We start from the raw sequence: 8,698 nt of genomic DNA, 5'->3' as shown, positions 1-8,698 counted from the left end.
CCGCACGCTCGAGACTGTACTCTGCGCGGAGCTGAAGCACTGACCCAGACTTCGCGAGAGAGGGCCTCTCTGAACCCAGAGCAAACGTGACCGTGGACTTCTGCCAGGAAATGACTGATAAGTGTACCACGGACGAGCAGCCCAGGAAGGATTACACCTAGTGACGCGGCCCGCCTCCGCGTCCTCACACCTCCCCACCAGGTGGCGCTGTCCAGCTGTCGTCTGGAAGAACCGAGAAGGAATTTGGTGCACACTACAGCGGTCTCAGCAGCAATACCGTCTCCAAGTATTCCCTCCTCTCTCCACGCAGGAGTGATCGTTACCTTCACAATGGTGCTACCCCTTGCCCCGGCAAGGAAAGACAACAGTGGTGACACTGTCTGTCTGTGGGTTAATTTCAATCTTAACAGGGATAGACTAGAACACCTCTAGGACCCAACCACGGATTTTTTTCTCAGTGGCCCATGTCACAAACCCTATCTCAGGAATTTCTTCTGAATGTTCAATTTTTTTCATTGAAGACAGCTTCTATACACATCAAAGTTTTATAGCTAGACTGTACATATTATATATAATATATATATGAAATATATATCTCTCCATATGCAAAAGTCCTGCATGCCTCAATTTTCTCATCCTAAAACTGGAAACTTCATTTCTCATTGACAGACAGGTTCCAACATTCCTCTTCTTTTGTCTCTGATGCTAGAACTAGTTTGGCAACTGTTAACATGGTCTCTTTTTTTTTTTTCTTGCTTCACAGTTCAACTTCGATTTGTACTTATTTATGGACAGAATTCGATGTTGGAAGTTTTCATTTTAAGGTTTTTGTTTCAGGCAGCCTTTTCTGTTTGGTTTGGGTTTGGCACCGTCAGGTGGTGTCATCTGAGTTGGTGGGTTTGTTGTTTGTTTCTGCAGACACTGTACAGTCATGGTCAACTTTGCCACTTGCACTGAGTTTTGGGTCAAACCTATTTTCTTAAATGAAGTTGTAACTTCCGTATAACTCGAGTATACTGTATATTCTTTGCTTTTAGTTTAAAAGTAAAACATTTTAGCTCATTAAAAAACCACTCAGGTGATAATTATGTAGGGAAAAAAACAATCTTGCCAAATAATGAATTCATCCTAGGATGTGTCGACAATAATCTGCTTGAATATTTTTCTATCTCACCTCCTCCCCACCTTTCCTAAGCAAAGTCGAAATGCAGATGGAGAGTTCGGAGTTGATGCTGGATGTTCAGATTCCTAAGTGGGGAGAGAGTTTGGGCATCTCACTCGAAAGTGCATCGAAATAGTAGGCGTTGGCTCCTAGAAATAAGTCAGACCTGCTTTCTCACCCGGGGTGTAAGTCCCATTCATTTCAGCACTTCATCCGGCCTCGCCTGCCCTGGGAGTGTAGTGCGGCAGGATCTGCTACTTGGAAGGACTCAGCTGAGCAGGACTGGCCTCCTGGGAGAGCTCACCCGAGGGGGTGACCTGCAGCCCCAAGGCCCTGCCTCTCGCGGCTGTCCTGGGTCAGTGCAGCTCACCCAGAGTCGGAGAGAGCAGGTCAGACTGAGCCTGAGGTCTGTCCCGGACACAGGCGAGAGCATTTCTTTCTTCCTTCCTACCTTCTCCAAATGCTTCGAGTTGAACTCTGAGGTTTTCCACCAGTCTCTTGTCCCCAGGCAGATTTCATTCTGAGTCTTTGGACGTGGTGTGGCCAGGAGCCCGCCCTGACCCTGCCCCCACCACACACACACCTGCCCTCACCTGATGATCATTTTCTTCTCTTGCTGCAAAACTGGTTGGCTTGCAACCCACAGAGAGCAGCTTCCCTCGGCTCTGGGGGGTTGGCGGGGGGTGGGCCCCTGGCCACGTTTACAGGAGAGTGTGCTGAGACCCCGCACCAGCCGCAGAGGAGGAGGAATCAGCTCCCTCGCTCCAGCGGGCCCCCGCCTGGCCAGGGGAAGAGTCCCTAAGGGTTTGATGTGGGGATGGGGTGGTGGGCACTGGGGACTAGATGGTTGACTTTGTTTCTTTATTTGTGCCATTGTTTGGACAATATTAAAGCTGCATGTAAAAGGGGGAATTAGTATATGATGTAGGCGAAAGTGAAATCATAGTAACATGTTTTAGTATTATTAACTTTTTTCTGTACAAATATTAGCGCTAAACATTGGAATATGTATGAATGCCAGAAATATGTTGGTTCATGCTGTAGGATTAAAACACACAAAAAAAGGCTTTTCTTTTAAACTAGCTCCACTTTTAAAACCTGCCTCTGGGTTTTCGTTTCCTCGTGTGTGTGTGTGTGTGTGGTGTGCGCATGCTTGTCTCATTGAGCTCTGTACCAGAGCTGCCCCTGTCATCGCGGTTGTTGGTATTTCTCCGCCTAGTAGACAGGTCTTGCGCTTCACCAAGAGGTCTGCCCGCCTTTGTGGAAAGCTGGTGACTTACACTCAATGTGAATCATGTGATCCATCCCAAGTCTGTGTTACGGTGGAGTCAGCCAACAGTATTTTGTTCTTGAACTCTCTTGTTTCCTTTTTTAAGTGACCTCCTCTTTTTCAAAAAAGGAGTGTTTTCTGCTCAGATCATAACCAGGTCCAAACACCTTGTTGGCATCATTTATCCTGGTAACAGCTCACGTGCAACTGGTAGTCTTGACCACATTCCGTCCATCCTCTCCCTGTGGGTCGGTCTGCACACACCTGTGCCGTGGCCGCTCCCAGTGGGAAGGGCTCTCTTTCTTTGTCTCCACCCTAACTCGATCCACCTCCTCTTCTCGCCAGCCCCCACCTCACTTTTATTCCTCTCTCCAACCAAACCCTTGCTGTAGGAACTGGTTAAAAACACTGCTTGAAAAACTGTCTTTCGATTTCTTTTTAACAACTTGTTCCGATTTTGTTCACCGTCCACCATGAACAGCGACTAACTTTGTGCAATGCAACATGTCCATGTCTGTTACTGCTCTAAAACATGTGTTTGTCAAGATTATTTCCTGGTTCATTCAAAGGGAGGACTAGCTGGGGACCAGAATCCAAATTGCCTCAAGTGGAATTTTTAAAACCAGCCTGTTCTTTCCCCTGGGATCCCTTAGTGAAGCCTGTGTCTCGTAGGAAAAGGAAAAGCAAGTTAACCGTAGGAAACAGTGTTCTTTAGGGTCTTTCTTACCAAAATAAAGGACCCTCCCACCGTGGACTGTTTCGGAGGATCCCTACACCAGCCCAGGAGGGGCTGGGCTCTGAGTGTCTGGGCCTGGGATGGGTCAGGGCAGGGACCGTGGAGGTGACAGCTAAGGGCCGCCTGAATCTCGCCCTCCCCTTTGTTCTGTGTGTGTCTCCAGGCAGCCTCACTTCCTTCGGGTTGGCCAGGCTTCGGGCAGGCGAGTGCTTTGCTGTATGTGTTTGTTTCTCTGCGTTATCTGGGGGTGCCTTGAATAAATGAACTTTATTACATACTGATTCTGGAACAAAACAGTTGCAAAAAATAAAAAAATAAAAAGGCTGGCAGTTCCTAGGCCCTCCTGCTTCTCCCTCTGGGTTCCCTGGCCGTGACTCCGGCGTCAGAGGTGAGCTGCAGCAGACGGTGTGATTTTGTATAGTGTACAAGTAATTTATTAACTGTCTTTCTGAAGGTATGCTGCTTTGAAGATGCACTATGATTTTGGATTTAATCCTCGTCTTGCTTTCCCAAGGAACTTTAAAAAAAGGCTGTTGATTAGCAGGCTAACTGCCGCTTCTTGAAGAGGAGGGCAGGGAGCTGCGTGAGGGCCTGCATGGGAGGACGGCTCAAGGTCAGGTGGGCACAGTGTGACGTTCAGTGCTATTGCCAAGAGGTCCACACCTACACTTTCTCCTTTAATACTTTATGATGGCCATTCAAGAAGAAGAAACAAAAGTGTAAAAATGATAAGCCGTTTAAGAAACCACCAAGTCCTGCCCTGTGAGCTGATCCACTGTGGGGCAGCGTAATCCTCTGAACACGAGCAGAAGCCTACCAGGCTCTCTCAAAGCCCTTCTTGGCTCCCTAGGTCTATCCATCACACCCCATTTAAACTGGGAGCTGCATAAGAAAGGACTTCAAACCGCTCCACTATTGCTTAGTGTGGAGGAGTCAGATCTAGAAGGAAGCAAGAATCAAGTTTTTTCCTCATCACTGTAAATAGACTAAAGAACATAGTGTGTGTGTGTGTGTGTTTAAAGAATAAAGCTGTTCACTGGATCATGAGTTAGTGTTTCTTGCCCAAATTGAGGATTTTGTTGTAGGTTCAGTTTCTGGCAGGTCAGTCCACAGCGCAGGGCCCTGGGTGGCCGTGGGGAGGCATTCTGTGTTCAAGCTGTGTGTTTCTAACACTGCCCAAGCCATCTCATGACCCAAGCATCAAAGACGGATGCTGCAGAATAGAAAATATTTGCACACAAATATGTGCAAATAGTATTTGTACATAGAAAATAACTATTGTGGCAGATTAAGGATAAATTATTCAACTGACGGTGCAAAAACATTTCTTGCAAAGAAAAGTTAAATGTATAGTATTTTCCTACACTCCACCCTGGGAGGTAATATTTATATCAAATGGCTATCGGTGTGTTTTCATTGTAATATGGAGATGATTTCATGGCGTGGCGTGGTGTGCGCATTTCAGTATCAAGCAATGGACAGACAGCTCTGACTCTCACATTCATTCCAGGTTATTGACCTCAGAGGAAACCATGGCCCTCCTTAGAAGCAGAAGTGCACCCAGACCATTCATTTCAGGTAGACTGGCATTCAGTGCCAAATGCTCCCGTGTATCAGGAAAGGGGAAAGGACTTGGACACAGTGGGGTTTTCCTACAGACTGATGCTTAGTCTTCTACCGAAACATGTCTGGAGGCAGAGGGGTGACCTCCGCTCGAGTCCCCACAGTGCACTTTGCATGTGTGAATGCTGGGGTGCCCATGCACGCTGGGACGTAGAAGACCTGCCACTTCTAGCGAGTAATCAGGAAGATTCCAGATGCACTTGGGAGCTTTGGGTGCTGGTTAGACACCATGAGCCATTCCGGGCAAGCACCCACCTTTGCTTGGGAGGCCAAGAGGGCCTGTGAGAATTTGTTCCAGAACCAGTCGGATGCAAGTGCACCTCTAATACATGCCTTACAAACTCCAGAGGCCATATTCAAAACAGGGTCTTCTCAGTGTATGCAAGGGGCCGCAGCCCCGCCTCTCCTCCTCCCCAGGTCGAACAATACGGACAGTTTTCACACATATCTACCTGTATAACCCTCTGTACCTCTCATAACTGGTCAACGACTGTAACAGGTTACATCAGGTGTTTTTCTACATACTTTTTACACAGATTCTATGCGATTAATGTAACTTAATTCAGTGCATCAGTTTATTATACTAGTTCTTAGGCTTGTCTTTTACTTTCTAAGTGATTGTGGTTTTTCTTGTGGTTTTTATTGTAAAGATGAAAACGGCTGTTGATGCTTATTCTCTGTAACTAAGAATTTTTACCTTTTTTGGGGGGGGGAAAGCGTTGCTATGAACTAATGAATTGAAACTTCATTTACTCATTGTAAATACACTATTGTGCAAAAAAAAATTTCACTCAATTGAATTGCTAGTGTTAACTAAATTTTGTCTAGACACCATTTCTGTTGATGAAATAAAGACATATCATTATGCATTGTAAACTGATTTTCTCTGCCTCGGATCCCTGTTACAGACGACACAGCTGGTGGCCTGAGGAAATCTCTGCTGCCAGAGAAGCCGTGTCTCTTCCTCTAGTTCATACCCTTACCTGTTACCTGACTGATCTGATTAGAAGTCTAAAAATGTGACCATGCCAAAGTGATTCCTCGACTCTGAATTTTCAAAACCCCTAGTGCCTATGAGAGCAGATGAAAGACATTAAACCCAATTTCCTGGTTTGGGTTTGGTGCTGTCGCCTATGCAAAATGTCACCACTGGGGGGAGCTATGGGAGGGTGTTGTTTCTTACAATGACACGTGAAACTGCAATTATCTCAAACCAAAAGGTAAATGAAAGTAAACAGAGAAAAGAAATCAACACCAAGATACAAGGAGGGGCAGGGCAAGGAATTTAGAATTCTGGTTAGGGAGTAAATACAATTGAGCGAGAAAAGCCTATTTGATAGTTCAGTCTTGGAGTTTGATGTCAAGGGAAACCGAGATATTGAGTGGCAGGCAGGCCAGACGGTGAGGAACAGTGGACACAGAAGCTGTTTGGCTGAGCTGTCAGTGAGGCTGTAAAGGATGTGTTCACAGGATGTCTGGAGAGAGCACCCTGCTACCCAGGTCTGGGCTTCAAGAAGTGCATGGCCGGACCGCACCTACCAGATGGGAAACTGAAGTTAAAAATTGCTGAATTATGCTCCCTAGTGCATCTCCGAGGCACCCTACTGAGTCATGGGGGGCCTCCAGGGAACATATTATGGGGTTTGCATCCCATCCCCAGAGATTCTGGTTTAATTAGAATCGGATGGGAAAAAAAAGAATCAGATGAGTCCTGGGCATGAAAAACAGTAAAGCTCCCAGATGACTGTAACTTGTAGCCAGAGTTGAGAACCCTGCTGTGGTTCGGCAGAGGGTCCTGAGCACCCATGCATTGATACCTAACACAGTCTCCTATGAGGTGCCGCTACAGTGTTGTGGACAGGTTCAAGCCTTGGACTGATGAGAAGGCACAGTCCTCTTGTGGCCACGTGCAAGTCCCAGCTTGGAGGGCAGAGCCTTCCCTGCACAATTATAGCCAACAGCTGTAGTTGTAAGCTTGAGCCTATGGTCCGAACACGTGGCCCCACATGCCTGTGTGGTAGAGTTCAGGTGCATGTAGTTGAGTAGGGTTGAAACCCATGAGAATGATGTAAACAACTTGATCATGCCCTTACTTTGCCTCGTGGCATCTGCTATAAAATAAAGACTCGACTTGTGGGTGCTGGCGCTGTCCATCAGAGGGGCAGCGTCCCACCGAGACCCAGCTTTCATTCTCTTGTCTGTCTTTTCTAAGCCTTTCATCGCCCCCACTCAGGGTCACTGAACCAGGCTGAGCTGGTATGAGTATGCCATGGCCATGCCGGCTCCCGACAGTCTCCTAGGTAGATGACTGGTCACTGGCAAGAAATGAGTATCAGTTTGAGAGAAGCGTTTTAGGAGAAATCTAGGTAGGATGATTCCTTCTCGAGGTATGGCTTTAGTGCAGTAAAAAATAATAATAATCTCTAAATCCATAGGAGATATGAAACTAGGTTAGAGGGATTCAATCACTATTAACACAAAGAAAGAAACAAAGGAAAAACCAAGTGTGTGAGCTCAACCAAGTGAGCTTAATGGGGAAGTTCCACCTCTAAACCTGGAAGAGTTGTTTAATGAACAAAAGCAGTTTGGAGCAGTGGGTAAAGCAAATGTCATTCTTTTTTCCAGAATTGAAAAGAATCTACAATAAATATCCATTATGTCTTACAATGGTCAGGGAATGTTTATTCCACAGTGGCTGTTCAGAGAACAGAATTAAAATCAATATGATATTGATTTTAGTCTTTGTGAGATATATCCCCAAATATTTGTATATGACTTTTAAATGCCAGAGCTATGAAAACAATGGCGTGAGACAAGGGCACCTCAAGGTTACGAACAACCCCTCCTCTGATCCGTTTTCCACACTGTGGCAGAAAGAGCTTTCTAAAGTGACTCTGACCCAGTCACTCCTCTGTTCCACATCCCCTTTGAGTTCTCCATTGCCGCCCTTCAAGGCCTCCATGCTCCCTTCTCCAGCCTTCCCTCTCTCCACAGCCCTCCTTCCACCCTGTGCTCCACCAAACGTGACTCCCCAGAGAGCCCTGCTGTCACACCTCTCTCTTTGTCTGTGCTGTGCCCTCTACTGGGATGGCCTCTTCCATGGACCCCAGTTCTCCTAGGCCTGGAAAACTCACATCTTTGACGACGCAGTTCAAAAGCTTTAGAAGATGCGGTACAGATATACAATAGAATATTACTCAGTCATAATACAGAGTGAAATCTTAGCATTTGTGACAACCATGGATGAACCTAGAGGAATTATAAGTGAAATAAGTCAGAGAAAGACAAATAGCATATTTCACTTATATGTGGAATCTAAAAAACAATAAGTGAACAAACAAAACAGAAAAAAATGTATAGATACAGAGAACAGACAGGGTAGCCAGGTGGAAGGGGAATGGAGGCTGGGTGAAAAGATGAAGGAATTAAAAAGTACAATTAGCAGTTACAAAATAGTCTTGAATGTAAAGTACAACCTAAGGAATCTACTCAATAATATCGTAATAACTTGGCACGGTGCCACCTAAGTACCAGACTTATTGGGGATAACCACTTTGTAAGTTATATAAATGCCTATCTAATAACTGCACTGTTCACCTGAAACTAATATAATCTTGAATGTCAACTGCAATTGAAAAGTAAAAACTATGAAGCTTTTCCTGACCGGTCCATAAAGAAGTGACCACTCCCTCCTTTGCCCACCTCCATATCATGCACCTTACACATTATCACATTTACATGTTTACCTAGCTTTCCCTTTTATGGCAGAGATGGTATTTTATCCGTTTACACACCCAGCACCTAAAAGTCAGATGGATATAAAGTTTTCAATTAAGTTTATTTCATGAGTTGAATTTCTTGAATGAATGAATTTAACTCTCTATAAATTAACCTCCCCTTCCTCCTC

The sequence above is a fragment of the Myotis lucifugus genome, unplaced genomic scaffold (genome assembly GCF_000147115.1).
Source record: "Myotis lucifugus unplaced genomic scaffold, Myoluc2.0 scaffold_96, whole genome shotgun sequence".
In the NCBI taxonomy this organism is placed as follows: domain Eukaryota; kingdom Metazoa; phylum Chordata; class Mammalia; order Chiroptera; family Vespertilionidae; genus Myotis; species Myotis lucifugus.
Note: the sequence above shows the minus strand (reverse complement) of the source record.